Consider the following 20,891-nt stretch of genomic DNA (forward strand, 5'->3'; position numbering starts at 1 on the left):
GTGGAACACATAATACTATGCACAAAATGATTTGATGAAGCAATAATCATTGAGAGCTAATAGAAAAAATGGACAATGCCAAACACATTAACACGACGCTTTACGAAAATCTGACAGAGGTCGGACAAGTAAAACAAGATAACACAACATACCTAATGCTTGGTGCAACATATTTGTTTGATTTATATGTTTAACAAGTGTGCATTATGTTGATCATATATAGAGTTTCTTAATTCTAATCGAAGTGAAACCAATGGAAAATGAAAGCTACCGTACATAGTTATAATTTTCATGATGAAGTTGAAGTATAACTCTGATTGTAAAAGGACGAAAAAACAGCAAATAAACTATGACAATGTTACATGCAATGCAATGGAAAATTTTGTTTGTTGTTAATATTGTTTCAACCCTAAAAGCTCATTATTAACACCTATTTAATAAGAAGCAAGACAAAGGTTTAAGGGTTCTATTTTTGGTTGCACACTAGGGTTCCCAAATTTCAGCAAAGAAAGACTATTTCGAGACGAGAGTGTGAAGGTTGATGATCCATAATCATTGAATTCATGCCTGTTGATTGGAATTTCATTTAATCTTTATTATTCCTCTATAATTATAATTGTTGACACCATAAATAGTTAAAATTCTTTATATTAATTCTGAAACTAATTATCATTCAATAAAAATTGTTTAAGGCCTTCAATAAAGAGTATTTTAACAAGATAAATTCTATTTTTTCTTTTTGTATTTTTATTTATATTTAGCATGAATAGTATGGATCATGAGATATATAACATGCTTGCCCAGATAGGATCAATAATAATCATGAAGAAACATGACCTAGACAAATGACCTTCATTTCACTTTAGAGTATTGCTAGTTTAAGGTGTTCTCAAATAGAACCGCCATCATCATAATTTGTTGACGTGAGAGTTTGTGTCTGTGCAACCCCTCCAATTTAGTTTTTAATGTTTAGGTCTGCACATACATCTATTTTTATTAAAATCTTTTGTGTAAATGTGTATCAATATCATATGTGTTAATGTTGTCATCACATGTATAGTTTTGCACTATACATTTGAAAATGCTTAAGCCTGAGAATAATAATAGTCCTTGAACATTAATTATGATTTGTGTGGAACAAAGTGTAGGCTAAACATCTAGGATACATGATGAGTGGTACTAAGGTTATTATCTTATAAGTATACATGCTAGGTCCTTATTGCGGTCACATTGAATAAATTTATTTAAGATTTGCTCCATTGATAATTCTAAATATTGAAACACATGACTAGGCAAAGGAAGATCCAGCCTAATACTTCGATCATTCTGAAGAACTGATTGTCATAACTTCAATAAATAAATGTGTTCTAGCATTATGTAATTTAGATTCTAATTTTATTGCTTAGGAAAATTGTGCATAAATAAGTATCTTGAAGGATATTGGTAATCAAAGAAGATTACTTGATGAAAATTCTAAAGTTATAGCCAAATATTGCGCGATACTGCACTGATGTATCATCCATTGAAAATAAGTATTTTGGAAGCTACTTTCTCAACCACTTAAGATTTTATAGCAAGTTTAATTAAAAGAAACTTATCATAATGGGCTCATGAGGCAAAATTAGACCAACTAAATACAAAAATGAATGAAATTAAAAAACCTCAATTCATCTCTATTTGTAAGATATTAAAAAATATATTTTCCTTAGCCAAATAAGATTAAATCCATATACTTAAAATTAAGAAAAACTACCATTGTACGTTGAAAATGTTGAGGAGTTGGCTTAGCTACTTTGCTTCTTTTACTTGCTTCTAAAAATAAATCTTCTACAATAACGAACAAAATCACCATTTAAATGGTACAAACAAAACTTATTTTACCTGCTTGTCCTTTTTTCAGAGACATCACCAAACATGCAACCTTCACTTACTGTTCCGTCGTTAATTTGTAAATTCAAACCCATTCCGGCTTCTTTCTTTCCTTAGAAACTTTTTGTTTACCATTTTTTCCACCTAATCTCTTTTCATTTGCTTTCTTCCTCATTCTTCCAGCTTTGTTATATTACTTAGTGTCAACAATAACTTCTGTTTAAAGCGTGTCCAGCTTCTGCCGAATCAACTCTTTCTTTATTTTCGAATCAGATGAAGATATGCAAGAAACACAAGTCAGACATGCAACATCATCAATCTATTTGTAACATTTCATAATTAATATGGAAACGAATATATCTTTGCTTCTTTCTCATTATTTGAAAACATATGACGACTGAATTTTAGCATATCTGCTACACAAAGTTATGGGATTCGGTGGAGCCACAGTTAGGACAATCACTTTCTATTTCACTTCCTTTGAAAAAGTGATTTATTTACATATAAACAAACCCTAATGCTATTTATAAATCGTAAAACGGACCCATTTTTCTTTTTCCAAAACCCAATTCCCCCATCAACTACAATTAAAAGTTTACCTCATTTTTTATTAACTTTCTCTTTCTCAACTATATCATATTTACATGTATCATTATTTCTGCACATTGTACTTTCATCATTTCTACTACCCTATATCTTATTATTTTAATATCATCCTTTTTTCACTCATAATTTCCAACTTTTTCAATTTTTCATTAGTTATTACTATACATTTTTAAATTTCAAATTTAATTATTTTTTAACACAATATTTGTTTATGTTCAACTATTGTTTTAAATATATCAACATTTACATATTTTATAACCACTTTAATATTATTTCTAACATAATTTCTAACATTTTTATTTAATTTCGATCTCAATTAATATATTTTCATTTGTTTTATCTTTTTATTTCAATATCTTTTGATGTAAACTTTTTCATATTTTTTTTAATAAGTTTGCACATCTTTTTAAGGATATTATATTTAATTTAGTTTAATGTCAATGCTTATTTTGTTTAAAATTTGAAATTTTCTTTTTTATTTCATGATAACATAATTCTTATTTTTGTTTATCTGATTATCAATTGTGTGTCCAATATTAAATTCCCTCAAACAATCTGGCATATGCGTATGTACATATTTGCGTGTCCAATATTAAATTCCCACAAATTTGTTACTAACTATCTTATAAATGAGTAAGCTAAGACACCTTCATCATTTGCCGTCACACTAAAATAAGCTTATTTAAGATTTAACCCTTGAAAATATTAAAGCACATGAAGATCCAATCTAATATTTTGAACGCTATGTAATTTAGATTCTAATTTTAATACATATTGCTTAGACAAATTGTGCATAAAATAAGTATATTAAAGGATATTGGTGATCATAGAAGTCTAAAATATATAACTAATGATGTGAGCTAATGCACTAATGTGTCATGGGTTGAAAATAAGTATGTTGAAAGCTAATTGTCAATCGCGTTCGAAAGATACTTATCACGTTGAACTCAAAAGGCACAATTAGACCAACTAAGCCTTCAAGGTATCCATTCTATAGGCATTCAAGGAGTTAGAGCCTAAATTTTGAAAAATAGAATTGTTCAAGAAAAACATAAAGAAAAATGAGATCAAGAAGCGGAAAAAAAAATCATTAATTGTTTCTGCAACAACTTTTTGAATTAGACAACATAGGTTTTCCAACACACAACTAGTATATTCACATTCTACAAGAATACACAAATTCAGATTTTAACTAATTTTGTCATAGCCTTTGAAACACATATCATGAGTTTAGCAAAAATTATATGGACTCAACAACTGCAATATTATTATATAAAGTTTTTCTATTTGCATTCTAATGGAGTTAGTGTAAAATTCTTCACATGTGATGCCAGCAAATAAATACATACCGCTTTCAAAATATATGTTCACAATAAGTACCACATCGGAATTGTTAGAGTGAATAGTACGGAACATGAGGTATAAAGAACAAGCGTGTGATTCATTGTAACATACTTACCTGGATGGGGTCAATGGATGATCATCAAGATCCATGGCCTAGGCAAGTGACCTCCATTGCACTTAGGAGGGGTGCTAGCCTAAGGTCTACCCAAGTGGTGGAACCTACATCATAATTTGTTGCTGTGGGGGCCTGCGTTCGCGTGGCCCCCTCCCAATTGAAGTTACTGAATATTTGTTTCCGGCCTTTGCTAAACTAATGTGGTCCAGACCTCTTTCTTTGCTTCATCTGCAAGAAACACAAAATAGGCATGCAAACATCATTAATATGGAAACAAATACATCTTTGTATTCATCTTAATTTTAAAGACACCTGTGCTGACACTAATTCTATAAATATTATGACAGGCTTGTTTTATATATACTCTGTATTATTTGTAGCAATGTTTCTTAAATGAATTTGACACTGATTTCTTAATATTTGTACTGAAATCGTTAATAAAAAAATTCTATTTTAGTTTAATATTACAATGTCTATTGCAGAAATTCAACCGATTTATTCATTTATGCTTTCACTTACAACTGTTTAGTACTAGTAAATGACAGATTATAGGTACTGAAATAAGGTTACTCTGATATGATTTTTATATGCCCGTAATTTTTTATGTACCTTATCACCATACCTTACCTTTAATAACCAACTACGTGTACTTTTTGTTTGAGAGAAACTCCTTGTACATGTAAAGAGATATCTGATTGGATTTTGTAGTTCTTTTTTGTTCAATAAAAAGCATGGTGAATGATGGATAATAGACATTTATTTGACCGCAGATATTCCTAGTCCCACATTGCTTATGAGAGGAATTATATGAGTTTGAAATTATATAAAGATATGTTTAATCTACATTCAATATCATCTTTGCGCTTGGGGCAATGACGCAGCTAGTGAGGTTCTAACCGAGGTGCGTCTATTGCTGGTTGAAAACTATTTCCAAACCCCCTCTTAGGCTTGAGGCAACTCAAGCCTTTGAGAATTTTTGGAAGGACTCCCTTAGGGGTAAAGTCCTACAATTTTAGCCTAAATTTTGAATACTGAAAAATTGGAATTCTCCCATCCCTTTACTATATCTAACCCAGTTCTTTTGCTTGACCCAAAAGATAAATTGTTATGATGACATCATTCATCACAAAGAGAGGCTTCACTAAAATGAATTTCAACATATATATTGTTATGATGACAGCATTGAGCTGAATGATTTTTTCCATCTTTTATCTTAAGTAAGTCTCTCTACAGACCTCGCCAATGTCTTGATCAAAATCTACCATGGCTATAGCTTACAAAAGAATCTCGTTGAAGAGAAAGAGGCTTTACCTTAGTGTGTAAAGACGCAGGTCAGCTGACCATTCATTCACCAAAAACAAATTCCAATGAAAGATGAAACAAAAAGTACTCTTTATTGCACAACAAGGTGATCAATTTAACTTTTTCAAACATAATGATTAAGCATACAGAGTATACAAACTGAACCACTGCCAATCACTGGATTTCACTTATAGTATAAAAAGTAACAAGTTCAGTGGGAAGGAGACAACCAATAATAGTGTTTAAAAACTAGTCAATCATCAAAATATCAAAGGGGTCTAAGAGTCTCTTTTATTATTCCATTTGTCTAAAGTTGAAGCGTGATTTGATTATGATTTTCAAAGGACAGCATAACAAATTCTTAATCTTGTTTTCTCACTTGTAAAGTGACAAGGAAACAGAAAGATTTACAGAAGGCATGAGATGGAAAGGGTAAAAAGATTACAGAATAGGAAAATTTCAATTTTATTTAGTAAAATAACTTACATGCCAGCAGAGAACAGACAAGGAGATTTGATATACACCAATATGACATCTCCTTGTAATGCACATTGAACGATATTGTGGTTTGTGAAATATTTGAATAAAAGTCTCTTGAAAACTAAGCACAAACCAAAATCAGAGTTGGTAACAAAAATGAAAATAAATTGATAAACATAGACTTAGCTGGAGAATCTTAAACAAAAATTGATAACCTTGAACTAAATTGCAGAGCCCTCAATATAGAGGACTATTCCAAAAACTAGCGTATGCCGCTAATTGTAACGCTGACACGGTATTCTTTAGTAAAAGGCGAAAGAATAGTTCGCTATGTCATCATCACACGGCTCCGTAATTGTTAGCAATCAGAGGTCCTTTCATTTTATACGCAAGCAGCATAGTTTATTTTATGAAGTAGAGAATGTGGGAGTTCACATCTGATACCCACTCACTTGACCCTCCCAATCTAGCAATGCACATGAATAAAAACTCACCTTGCAATAGAGGAGTTGTATTAAGCTAAATAATTGATCTGTTCCATCTTTAAAAACCTCACCATTTTCATCCTCAAAATCTACTATGGCTATACAAAAGAATTTTCATCCTCAAAATCTACTATGGCTATACAAAAGAATTTTCATCCTCAAAATCTACTATGGCTATACAAAAGAATCATGTAGAAGATAGAGAGGATTTACCCTAGTTAGGATGGAGTATACAATCTGAGCTACAACTAAAGGATCTTTCCAAACCTCAATTCTAGCCTGGTGGTGCTTATATATCATCGAAAACTAGAAACCTATATCCCTTAAAATTAACATTAAAAAGGCATTTGATACATATGAATGTAGTAACTTTTTTATCAATCATTTGGGTTTAATCAAGTGATTTGCTCTTGGATGCATACTAATAGAATGAGATAATGATGATGAGAAGCAATTTTACATGGCAAGTTCCTACAGATTCAAAACCCTTTTTTGCAACAGCAGAAGCAAAACATCATTTGCAAATTACTATATTTATGAAATAAGTTGAGATAGGAATAATGATATTGTTCATACCTTGCTTGCTTCACAGAGAGAACATCCATGGAAGCTTCTAGCTGGTGTTGATGCGGTTTACAAAGCTTTGCAAGTGGAAATGGAAACAGTAACAAAAGGGAGTGATTGTTTCCCTCTTCAAAACACATACCCATTTGGAAGACAAACTTTTTTCCCTTTAATTATTGTTTTGGTAAAGTGTTTTATTTTAGTTCCTGGACTTGTTGCCACGTAACTAACTATGCACTCTAATAATATGAATTGTGACACGTTTGGAAGCTAATTGATTGTTTACTAACACATACCCATTTCATTTTTATTATATAATATAATAAATAAATACTAGTACTTCATAGTGTATTTATTTATTTATTAAGAAAACTAATTGTAATTTGTTAATTTAATTTTAAATTGCTTTTCTTTATTTATATCATATTAATTTTTTTAATTGAATGTCCTTTTTATTTTTTTAAATAAAAATAATAATTAATTTTTCAATTCTATAATTTAATTGCTACTGTGTTATTGTTGTATTTTACTCGACAAATATTTTGTCTTTTGTATAATATTTTTATAAGAAGTTGTTATTTGGTTCTTCAGCTAAATCAATTAAAAGTTTTGTTTGATTCTTGAAATTAGTCAAGGAAAATCTCTATTTAGATTTGTGTGCTAAAGCTCCCGTTTGGTTATTGGGTTTAACCGTCAAAAACTCATAATGGTTCCTAAGTTCATTTTGGTGTTACAATTCTATTTGGTCCTGAGACGAGCCTGGTGCAAAATCTCTTGATTGATTTAAGAATTAGCCGGTGTAAATTCTTCTATTTGGTTGTAAGAAGGTTTGTGGATACAACCTATAAAAAATTCACATCTCATACAGTGGAAACTCTCAAGAATAAATTCTTGGGGACAGGAGTACGCCAAATGATTTGGTTGAACATGTATAAATCGATAGTGCATTTCTTTATTTCCATATCTTTTTACATTTCAGTTATTTATTTTCTTTTGTTGTATTTTCATCTCTTCGTCTCTTTGAGTTTCTTTTTATTTATTTATTTTGATTTTAAAAAAAAAGTATAAGCATTTGAGATGTGTACCATCACAGAAAACACACATTCTGAAGAAATATGGGATGTTGTCATGATGCTTTTAGTCAATTGGTTGAGTTAGTGGAATAAGAATCATATGTGTTATTGATTCAAGTTAGATTGAAAACGAAATCTCAAAGTATTTTAAAAATCATGAAAATTTGATATTTTGTGTGCATGATTCAAATCATGTACATATCCTGACTCAAATCAAATTGAATAGAGGAAAACCAAAGTTTTTCGAACACTCTAACTTGAATCAGAATTTTAACTTGATTCAAATCATGCAGCTTTGTGACTTGAATCACAAGATGCACTTGATTTAAATCAGACATATTTTGGTCACCTCGACTTTATTTGATTCAAATCAGACTTTACACTTGAATCAAATTAGACAGATTTTTTGCCATACCCTAATTTTATCCTCTCCAAAACCTTTTTGTTCATTTCTCTCAGCTCATTTGCATTTTTTGCATCCGTTTCATTTTGTCAATAAAATATAGATCAATAATAAGGACTTGTGCGTTTTGAATGTGAGGTTCATCTTGTGCATATCACAATCCATATTTTCGTGGAGTTTTTCATTTTTGAAGCTCTAGAGTCATGTTTTAGAAATAGTCCATTAATCATATGGCATTGTTCATTACATGTATGCATCATTAAGGATCAAAATATTATATAGTCTTAAAGCTTTTCAAGAAGTTTAATATTCAAAATTCAAGAAATATTTCAACCCATATGACCTCAAGGTGCTAATTGACAAAGACGAGAATGAAGTGGATTTTGACATAACCAAATATAGAGATATAATCAGTTCCTTATTCTATTTAACGACTAATGGGCCAAATATCATGTTTAGTGTGTGAATGTGTGCTAGATATCAAGCGTCGTCAAAGAAATCCTATTTTAAGATCATAAAAATAATTTTGAGATATCTTAATAAAACGTTTTCACACGGTCTTTGGTATCTAAAAGTTAGCGCGTGTAGCTAAGTAGGTTTTTGTGATTCTGATTTTGCAGGGTGCAAGTCGGGTAGGAAAACCACTAGTGGTATGTGTCATTTATTTGGAAGTTGTTAGTTTATTGACACAATAAGAAGTAGCATAATATTGCTCCTGTTACTACTAAGGCTGAATACATAGTCGTTGGTAGTTGTTGTGTACAAGTCTTATGGCAAAAGCAACAATTGCTAAATTATAATTTAAAACTTCACTGCATTACAATTAAGTGTGATAAGCTTCACTAAGAATCCAATACTCTCTCTCTCTCTCTCTCTCTCATATTTTAAGTATTAATTTACTAAAACATATTGAAAGTGAATATTTATCATCTTAATTTTATTTTTAATAAATGTGTCAAGTTTTAGTGGCCAAATGGGCACCTCCGTGCTCGTTTGTTTATTTTTTAGTGAGCACACATGTCAAAATATAAACATATATATTTTTATTTAATTTTAATTCAAATAATTTGTATAAGAAATTTTGTGATATACACTCATATTTGTCCTATAATTATCTATATTACATGAAATGCATGTTGTCACAACAAATTTTAAAGGAAATCAAATTAAAAAATCAATAAAATAGTCAATGTTATTTAATCTCAGAAATTAGGATGCACAATTGTTTTCTTTCTTAAAATAAGGATTCATTTTCATACCATGCATCCTCTCTACTTTTTCCAATCTAACGTCTTTCATCATATCATGAAGTTTCTTTGTTTTTGCCAATTTCATTTTTCTATTGAGAAACCGTACATCCAGTGGAAAGTGAGAAGTGAGTGAGAAGAAACTCAAGAGAGAGGAAGTTAAGGGGATGTAGTTTGAGAAACTGCAATTACAGTTATACACAAAAAGACTAAAGACCAACTTGTAATAACAATTATTTGATAAGGATAAGAATGGTAAAATAAAAGGTGGTTATCAAATACAAAGGTAGTTATCAAATTCAAAAAAATAAATTAGTTAATTATAAATAGAAGCCGAGGGCAATTAAGGAATGAAAATAAGCCACTCCAAAATCCACATATCCCCTTTATAAATAGTTGCAGATGTTAGATATCAATCGGGTAATACTTATAGTTGTATCCCCTTGTGAAGACATGGTTTCTCGAGTATTTTGATGAAGACAACGATGCACGTACGGGGTCAATCATCAAAGAATGGATCAAGACTTCAATAGAGCAAATTCACACAAAGTTTCAATCATACATAGCTCAAAGTCGCTCGAGAAATTGATCACAAAGGTATTGGAATTTAATCTTAGTTAATGTTTATATATAAAGTGTTCAATTGATTGTTGCATGCATAATATGATATGGACACTTAGAATTTATTTCAAAATGGTTACAACTTTTAAAAGTTCTCAATTTTTCCTTTTTTCAATAGTGGTAATCGGTTAACAATTTTGGGGTAACCGGTTAACCCGAAACAAAATTCAATTTCTTGGCAGATTTTGTTAGCATGTAACCGGTTAACACTTCATGGTAACCGATTACACAGTTTAAAATTTGAATTTTTCTTAACGTTACAATTAATGTAACCGGTTAACACAATTTGGGTAACCGGTTACTACTGGGAATTTTTATAGAAAAATTGCAACTTTTCATATTTTCAATTCATGCTTCTTCTTTATGAACCATGGCATTCATTGGTTGTTTGCACCTGTTTAAAGAGGTTCATGGAAGGATATTTAAACTAAAATTTTTCAGAGTGCAAATCACCTCCTTAAAAATTAATTTTCACAATCTTTCTTTGTTTACTATTTTCAAAGATAAGTGTCCAAAATTCATATGCATCATTTGAACACTTCTATAAACATTGTAAGATTGATTATTCCAAAAGGAGAAGATCAATCCTTTGATTGATGTGCAGATATTTCCAGATTATTCAAACTTCCATTTAAATTATACACTTGTTGTTCTTCACATCTTAATCTTTCCAGCATTAGTGGAATTAAGATAGCGAGTGTTTTATCCTTACTTGTTTGATAGTAAGAGGTGCATAGGAGAGGATTGTTCTCTTATCACTAAGAAGGTTTCCTTGTTGTTTAGAAACAAGAGAGTCACTTTGAGAGGATTGTTCTCATAAGTGGAATTTGTTGGAAATCCAAGAGTTTATTCTTGGTGGTCTTTGTTGGTCATTGTACAAGTCCAAACAAATAGTGGAAATCTCTTTCTTGTTGGAAAGGGGACTGGATGTACCTACGGAGTGTGAAGGGAACCAGGATAAATCTCCGTGTCATTATTTTTCTGCACTTTACTACTTTCCTAAACACCATTATAAACCAGAAAAATAATCCTTATAACAAGAAAATTTCAAGGTTTCTAATTCACCCCCCCCCCTCTTAGACTGATTTCAGACTTACAATTGGCATCAGAGCAGGTTATAGGTAACTTATTTCTAGACGATCCAAAATGGCTTCCGCAAATAATAATCTAGTCTTTAGAGATGGTGGTAGCAATAACAAGCCTCCATTATTCTATGGTGAATACTTTGACTTCTGGAAAATTCGGATGAAGGCTCATTTAGAAGCACAAGGAGAAGAAATATGGGATGTTGTCCAAAATGGTCCTTTTATTCCCACAATGGTTGTTAACGGCGTTGGTTCATCAAAGCCTAAAACTTCATGGGATGATGATGATAAGAAGAAGGTCCTCTATGATAAAAAGGCAATAAATCTTCTTCAAAGTGCACTCAGCATGGATGAATTTTTTCGCATTTCGGCATGCACAACAGTAAAACAAATATGGGATACCTTGGTAGAAACTCATGAAGGAACTGCCGAAGTTAAAAGATCAAGATTAAATACCTTGAGTCAAGAATACGAGTTGTTCAGAATGCAACCCGAAGAATCCATCCTTGACTTGCAGAAAAGATTTGTGCACTTGACAAATCATCTAAAAGCTCTAGGTAAGACTTTAAGTAATGATGAATTGAATCTTAAAGTGCTTAGATCTTTAACCAGGGAATGGCAACCAAAAGTGACGGCAATATCAGAAAAGAAAAGTCTATCCATAATGACTTCCGCTACATTGTTTGCAAAACTTCAAGAATATGAGACGGAACTTGGAAGACTTGAAAAACATGAGAATCAAGATAAGAAGTCCAAAAGCATCGCTCTGAAAGTTGACTCCAAAGATGTTGAGAAAGAAGACAATCCGGAGGAGAATGAAAACTTTTTGTTACTTGTTAAAAGGCTAGGCAAATTTTTCGGTAAGAATGACAAACCTTCCTTCTATGCGAAAAGAAAGAAACACTTCAAGAAAAGAGAAGCTTCCACTTCAATGCAAGAGGTAACATGTTATGAATGTGGTAAGCAAGGCCACATAAAACCAGATTGTCCATAACTACCTAAGAAAAGTGGATTCAAAAGCAAGAAGGAGAACAAGTACAAAAAGGCTTATGTCGCATGGGAAGATAACGAAATAAGCTCGTCATCCGACTCGGATAGTGATGAAAGTGCAAACCTAGCATTAATGGCCTCACACCATTCCGATGATGAAGTAAATGAGGTTAGTAATGATTTTTTGCTTTTTGATAATGATGTGCAAGGTGCCATAGATGAATTATTAAATGAATGCAAGATTTTGTATAAAACTATATCATCTCAAAAGAAACAAATCTCAGTTTTGGAAGAGAAAATTGAGAAAGTGGAAAAATGTTTTGAAGTTGAAAAAGAAAAGATGATTAGTGATCAAAAACAAAATTTTGTATGCAATAAATGTGAGTCACTTTCTTTTCAAATTGTCCAACTAAAAAGAGTTCTTGAAAGATATGAAAAAGGACAAATTGGATTGGAGGGTGTACTTAGCCAACAAAGATATTCAAATGATAAAAGTGGGCTTGGTTACTCAAAGTTTTCAAAACCAAGCTCAAACAAGACAATCTTTGTTAAGGCAAGTGACCAACCAATCCAAGAGAAAGTGAACAAACCTAAAATAGTTCATCATTATCCTAAAAAGAAAAACCTTGTTAAGAAAAAGTCTTATCCTTCTAGGTATAGAAGTAATTTTGAACCAACATGCTTTTATTGTGGTATTAAAGGCCATACACCTAATGCTGGCTATATTAGAAACTTTAGTGTTGCTAATGGGCATTACGTATGGGTAAAGAAAGACACTAATTATGAAGGACCCAAAGCAACTTGGGTACCTAACAAAACTTAATATGTTTTGTAGGCTTGCTTGGAATCCACATCAAACTTATGGTATCTCGATAGTGGGTGTTCCAAGCATATGACGGGAGACATCAACAAATTTTCAAATCAAAAGCTTAAAGCCAAGGGTTTTATTACATATGGAGATAACAACAAAGGAAAGATTCTTGGCAAAGGCATTGTTGGTGCACCACCTTTCACATCCATTGAAGATGTTCTTTATGTCGAAGGACTAAAGCACAATCTTCTTAGTATTAGCCAACTATGTGGCAAGGGCTTCAATATCAAGTTCACTAAAGATGAGTGCTTGATAGAAGACGAAGTCACATATGAGGTTAAACTAAAAGGTAAACGCCTTAACAATATTTTTATGATTTCCCTTAATGACTTGTCTTTAAAGGTAAAGTGTCTCATGGCAAACAACAACGATTCATGGCTTTGGCACAAAAGATTCGCACATATTCATATGGAACATTTGAATAAGTTGATCAAGCATGACCTCGTCATTGGTTTGCCCAAGATGAAGTTTATCAAAGATAGACTTTGTGATGCGTGCCAAAAGGGGAAACAACATAAATCAACTTTCAAATCCAAAAATGTAGTGACCACTTCAAGGCCATTACAACTGCTGCACATGGACTTATTCGGTCCATCAAGAACAAAGAGCTTCAGAGGTAATATTTATGCCTTAGTCATTGTTGATGATTTCTCTAGATACATTTGGACTCTCTTTTTAGTGCAGAAAAATGACGCATTCAAAGCATTTAAGAAGTATGCAAAGCAAATCCAAAATGAGAAGTCACTAACCATTGCCTCCATAAGAAGCGACCATGGTGGAGAATTCCAAAATGCTTCCTTTGAAGAATTTTGCGATGAAAATGGAATCTCTCACAACTTCTCGACACCAAGGACTCCTCAAAATAAAATGGAGTGGTGGAGAGAAAGAATAGGTCTCTCATTGAGCTTGCAAGAACAATGCTTAGCGACTCCAATCTTCCAAAATACTTTTGGGCGGATGTGGTAAGCACGACATGCTTTGTAAGTAATCGAGTCAATATTAGACCTATCTTGAACAAAACTCCTTATGAACTTTTCAAGGGAAGAAAACCAAACATAGCCTACTTTCATATCTTTGGATGCAAATGCTTTGTCCTTAACAATGACAAAGATAATCTTGGTAAGTTTGATGAAAAATCCGATGAAGGTATTTTTCTTGGTTATTCTCTCTCTAGCAAAGCTTATAGGATTTATAACAAAGGAACTTTAACTATTGAGGAATCTATGCATGTATCATTTGATGAAACTAACCCCTCTAAGGAGGATATTATTGTTGATAATGATGGTGATTTAGTAGATATTCCTCAAGAGATAGATTTCATATCCGGTAATGAAAATCATTCAGAACACCATGAAGAACAAGATCCACAAGACGCAAACATCAATGATCTACCTAAAGAATGAAGAACTCATAGAGATCATCCAATAGACAAGATTATTGGTGACATTAGTCAAGGAGTCTCAACAAGATTGAATTTAAAGGATGCTTGCTTAAACATGGCTTTTGTCTCTCAAATTGAACCTTCCAAAGTTGATGAAGCCTTAGGAGACGACCAATGGATCATTGCTATGTAAGAAGAACTCAATCAATTTGAAAGAAATCAAGTTTGGGAACTTGTTCCGAGACCTAGCAATAAACATATCATTGGAACTCGATGGGTCTTCAAAAACAAACTTGACGAAAATGGCATCATTGTTCGTAACAAAGCAAGGTAATTCTAGAATTTTTTTGAATGCATGAATTTAACTTCTATTAGTGGTTTATGTAAATAAAACCATATATATTGACTAAGTCCATTGTTTTCCTTTTTTACCAGAAATCCAGGTAATTCAGAAACAAGTCATAATTGTTGTTCTACCAAATATAGACTAAAACAAAGTATCTCCATTCTCCAGATATACATTTATTTGTGTCACAATAAACCATATTATATTCAAACGAGTCAAATATTTTGAATGTATTTCTTTAATGATATGATATTTCGTCATGCATTTGTAGTTTTTTAAATCTCAAGAGCGTATTGACAAAGGGATGTATAGAGAATTGATTCGAATCTTTACAAGTTAAAAAAAACTATATTACACTACTTACTATACATTTTACTATTTTTTTCTCTAAAAAAATTCTAATTTAAGAGTCTTATATTTTTTCTTTACTACAGAAAACAATTGCAGGGAAAAAGAAAATACTTCGAATACAGATTTCATGTTCAACATTCCTCTTAAAGAACGTCATTGATTACACGATATCAATAATACTTTGCATGTTTCAATATAATTTTGAATATCTTTGTTTACTATTTTCAAAGTGTAATAATATTATTTTTAATGCGATGTGCAATAGAAACCTCATAAAAAGAAAAACAGACATTTATTTTTTCCTGCTGTGCGCATTAAAAAAAGTGGGCAGACGGGCACGAGAATGCTCGTCTGAACGCTAGTATATATAAAGGGAATAGGCGAAAATGGGTTGGCATTTTTTTATTCCTATTTTATCCTTTGTCAATTGTTACAATTACTATCAATTATTAAAATAAAAAAAATAATACAAAAACAAAACCAGTTACCAAATAAAAAATAATATAAAACGGTTGCCAAATGCTACTGTGAATTACAGTTTTACTGAATGGTAACTGCATACCACAACAAGACATTCGATATCTTCGGCTTGAAGATTACAGGTACATACATTTTGTTTTTCTCTTTACATCATTGTTTGATGTTTTTCTGCCATTATAGATCATGTTTCAATACTTTGTACATATTTCAATTCTCCATACAATTTGAACAATGTATTAAAAGAATATTGCATCGCATTTGTACGTTGTTTGTTACATCAATAGAATTTACTGTTTTGGAAAATTGCGACGATGCTTTCTTTGATATGTGGTTCTTTATTGCTCATCGATTTTTATTACTTCCGACTGAAAATGAGAATATATTCAAGTAGTACTTCAAAAATAATTAGCTATAACAGTTAAAAAGAAAACTGATATCTTTTGGATCTACGGTTGGACATGGATGACAAATAGTTCATTTTTTTAGAATTTATCTTTTATTAATTACTATGCTTTTCTATATATTACTATCAATTTTTAAGACTATGGCTAGAGCTTATTAATAAAAGCTGCAACCTATTCTTTATTTTGGAAAAACTATAAGAATTTTATAATATAGTTCTATTTTCATTTTCGAAAACCCAACTTTAGTATTTTAGCGTAAGCCAGCCTTTATAATTTTTCAGTTTTATATTGCTTTTAACCCGAGATTTTCCTTAATTTATAAAATATGTAATGATACGAACGTACCTTTCGATAAAAAGAACAACTCTAAATAAACAGAGATATACTCGATGCAGTCAAAGAGTTCCACAACTTTATCTCAGTGAAACAATAATTCAATCACTTCTGATTATGCCGACAAAGGCTACCATAAAAATAGATGATTTTGTAAAAAAAAAAAGAGTAAAATATTATTATTTGGAAGTGTGTACATTTTATATGCAGCCATTTTTTTCATTTAAGAGATTTTTGTAACATATAGGAAAGAGAGTGGGAGTTATTTTTGTAAAAAGAAGGAGAGGTTATAAAGACACATGCATATGTTGTTGCTGGTTTTATAAAAATTAATTATTTTATACTGTAAGTTGAAGGTAAATATAAAATATAAAATAATAGATATTTTTACATTGTATCATTTCTAATATATATATATATATATATATATATATATATATATATATATAATATATATATATATATATATATATATATATATATATATATATATATATATATATATATATATATAAACTACGAATAGAATTAAATATGCATAATTTATATATGTTAAATAATGACAAAAAACAGTACATCAATTATTTTACTTAAATCTCACTAAATTTAAGAGACAAATATCTTTCCATTCATAATGTCTGATGAATCACTAATTGAAGAACACATTAATGGAAGAACACATGAATTGATACATTTTATTCATTTGTAGTAGGGAAAAAATAGAAATGAAATTGGTAAAAACTCAAATTAACACGAACTAAAAATGTAAAAACAAACAAAAAATAAAAATGGAGTGATTTAATGTTTTTTTTTGTAAAATAATAAAAATATTCAGACTATAATTAGTAAACTTTTGACTAATAAAAAAAACATTTTTTAATGTATTATATTTTTGTATGAAAAGGTTTTATCTTACACGGTATTTAATCATTTCTCTTGTACGACTTTGAACTATTATAGATAATGCATTATGAAAAGAGGTAGTAATATGAAAAGAGAGATAGTAAGTGAGTGGGAGAAATTGAGTGAAATATGAAAAGACATGTGAATATTCATATGTGACATATGATCAAAATAAATACTTTATTTTATCAAAACACTATTTTTTTCATTATATTTTTTGATTAATTTATATCTACAATCTATCTATATCTAAAATTAACTTAATTTTTTATATAATTAAATTACACTGACTCAATTTCTCACACCATTTTACATTTCAATGCTTAGTTAATATAAAATATTTTTATTTGTTTTTCCAACATGTTTCTTTTTATTGATTATCCATTTTTAATTTATTTTGCATAATTTCTTCTTTGTATTTTTCACTTTTTAGTTTAGATTTATATTTTTAACATATATTTTACAAATAACATTTTTGGAGTAACTTTTTTTAAAAATATATATTTATTTTAAAGCAAATATATATTTACTACTATTTTTCAACATAATTAATGAAATTATGTTGCTTATAAATTACATACGTGTTTGGCAATTACATTAACAAAATGGAAATTAATACCTCTCAAATATCAAGTCAACAACAAAGGGCAAGAAAGGCCGAAAATGAAAGGAAGAAGAGACAAAATATGAGCAACGAGCAAAGAGAACACCATTTGTCGAGACGACGTGAAAATTATAGACGGCAGAAAGAGTAAGAGAAACAAGCTCAAACATCTCGCACTATAAACAGTCAGTCGAGAGTTCCATTTCAAAATTTTACAAATATGATTTTTCCAATATCACACTTTCAAGGAACTCATGACAGTGAAGTCGACCCAAGTAGAATTACACATGTTAATGATGTTACACTTGGTTGGTGATAATCAATATAGGCATTATATATTACATTGTATAATTTTGTTTATTCATCATATCTCATTATATATATATATTTAAACCCGCAGATCGTAATTGCACATCACCTAATCAACGAAACAACATGAGTTGTAACAACCCGTATAATATATATCTAGAATAATATCATACAAGTGTTAATAATTGGTACTGATCCAACATAAGTGCCTAATGGCATCAATATATATACATGTCCAAACTAAAAACATCAATGGAACATGTTATACAATAATGCCTAAACAATAAAAAATCTAAGAACTATGTGCAATATCTTCAATGCACACAACTCCACAGCGGAAGATCATGATAAACAACATTCCTTGAAACATCCATAACAGCTTCTCTTAGATTCAACCTGTAAGGATTACCTGAAAAATAACAACAATGATGGGATGAGATATTAATCTCAGTGAGTTCTCCTATCATATGGGTCCATTAGGCTCTACAGGGTTTTCTAATCGATATTCAACTCATATCTGACTCAAGTCAACAAGGGAACGAAGACTTGAGCGATGGGGAAACTATCTCGCAATTGTATGGCAACATGCATATGAGTTCTCATAACTCAACCTCGATCATTATTCAGATCATGACGCATCAATTCCCGAACGGACTTACGTCTAAGCCAGGCCCAGTTCATGCATGCTCGTATGATTCGACTTTTACGGTGGATATCGGGTCCTCTATGAGGCTTAATCCCCAGTTTAAGCGACCGTCACCCGTATGGGACTCTAACCCACCTAGGGTATCTTTCACCGTATGAGACTCTAACCCACATAGATGTCCACCTTTCCCCCATGTCCGCCATGGTTGGGGCTCAAACCCAATTGAGGCTCGAATCATTGGTCCCACATCCCAATGCTTACACGTCTAAGCATACCAATAGAGATGTGTACCATCGCAGAAAACACACATTCTGAATACATGATCGGTTCCATAATCATCGGTTCCACGAACCATAACAAATTCATCAATCATAGGTGACTTCATTCACCATAATACACAACAATAACATGGCATGTTCCATACAATGCGTCTCATTTTCAATCATGACAATAATTTGTCCACGACCTCCACATAAGCATCGTACGAATGAATATCGTAATCTCATACATATACCACCCATGTTCCATAACCTAGATTATCTTTCTAAGTTATTAATCATGTTATTCTCCTAGGTTTCCTTACTCATCTTTGTAAGGTTTTTAATCATGTTATTTCACAATCAAACATATCAACAATGTTTAACATTCATCATAATATAATTCATAGTATTTATAAATCACATAATATATTATAACATGGTATCTTAATAATAGCCTTTTTTGTTATCTTACTAACGCATCCGTCTGCATCCAAAACAGAGTTATAATCCTCAATTAATTCATTAATCTATCTTAATCAAGATTTAGATTAACATTTATTCATCAAATAATTAATTCATGTCAATAGATTGATCAAATGAATCAATTCGATTGGTTCTTGCAAAATTCCACTTCTTCACAAACAGAAAGTTCAGTCAATCGAGTGGTTAACCTCCATAATTTCAAGAGCATCAAACACCCAAAGACCATAACTTCAACAACAACAACAACATGGGATGTGAAGATGATGATGAAGATGACATGATGATGGTGGTTTCCTTCCTCTTCCTCTGATGAAGATGACATAATATCTCTCTTTCTCTCCTACCTACTTCTTCTTATCTTTTCCTTTCTCTTTCTCTTACCACCACACAAATACTATATAATATATATAAATAATATATAATATTAAGTAGTAACATAAAATATCTCAACTGATTTTTCATCTTCCAATGATGGTGGTTTCCTTCCTCTTCCTCTGATGAAGATGACATGATGATGGTGGTTTCCTTCCTCTTTTCCTCTTTTTCCCTTTATTTCTTTTCTTTCTGATATCTCTCTTTCTCTCCTACCTACTTCTTCTTATCTTTTCCTTTCTCTTTCTCTTACCACCACACAAATACTATATAATATATATAAATAATATATAATATTAAGTAGTAACATAAAATATCTCAACTGATATTTCATCTTCCAGTACCAATTGACCAATTATTAATGTTACCAAAAATATCATCTCTTGTACTTATTAATATTGGTCTGTCTCTTTATTAATAATTAACCTCTTCAGAGGTCACTGGTTACTATATTGGTCTCAATTGACAACAATTAGAGCACATAGGAGCTCCAATTGTTACAAATGATAATAGATATAGTACATAGGAACTCAAATGGTCTGATAACTAATTGAGCATTTAAGGGACTATGGGATATTACATGAGTCAATCCGATACATGTATAAGGGATATTATTCTAAGTATGCGATTAGTAGTTTTTACACATGTATAAATATATATATATATATATATATATATATATATATATATATATATATATATATATATATATATATATATATATGTGTGTGTGTGGTGTGTGTGTGTATATATATATATATATATATATATATATATATATATATATATATATATATATATATATATATATAATTATTATTTTTGTATCAGATGATATGGATGTTGATGAAGCTTTGGAGGATGCATTAATATCATATGTTAACATGGATGCCAGAGAAAATGGTGCATCATCATGTCGTCCTCAAGGTATGTTCAAAAACATTTTGTGTCAAATAAATGTAGC

The 20,891-nt window shown here is 30.8% G+C and overlaps 1 long non-coding RNA gene and 3 other non-coding genes across 7 annotated transcripts in view; 2 read left to right on the forward strand and 2 right to left on the reverse strand.

The window, feature by feature from the left end:
- Window positions 1-20,891, reverse strand: part of LOC127120074 (uncharacterized) — a 124,135-nt gene that overhangs the window by 8,612 nt on the left and 94,632 nt on the right. Inside the window, exon 4 of one of the 4 annotated variants that reach the window (XR_007803067.1) lies at window positions 1,715-2,065. The exons of 2 other annotated variants lie outside the window; for them this stretch is intronic. This is a non-coding gene — a long non-coding RNA (uncharacterized LOC127120074). Of the gene's footprint in view, window positions 1-1,714; window positions 2,126-20,891 lie in introns of those variants that run through there. One more of the 4 variants, XR_007803060.1, reaches the window with a different exon arrangement.
- On the forward strand, window positions 3,927-4,087 carry LOC127124042 (U1 spliceosomal RNA). The gene has a single exon (XR_007803685.1). It is a non-coding gene; the product is annotated as a U1 spliceosomal RNA (small nuclear RNA).
- Window positions 4,789-4,938, forward strand: LOC127124464 (U4 spliceosomal RNA). The gene has a single exon (XR_007803952.1). It is a non-coding gene; the product is annotated as a U4 spliceosomal RNA (small nuclear RNA).
- Window positions 5,949-6,065, reverse strand: LOC127124718 (U5 spliceosomal RNA). Its single transcript, XR_007804180.1, has one exon. It is a non-coding gene; the product is annotated as a U5 spliceosomal RNA (small nuclear RNA).

Source organism: Lathyrus oleraceus, chromosome 2 (genome assembly GCF_024323335.1).
Source record: "Lathyrus oleraceus cultivar Zhongwan6 chromosome 2, CAAS_Psat_ZW6_1.0, whole genome shotgun sequence".
Taxonomy (NCBI): domain Eukaryota; kingdom Viridiplantae; phylum Streptophyta; class Magnoliopsida; order Fabales; family Fabaceae; genus Lathyrus; species Lathyrus oleraceus.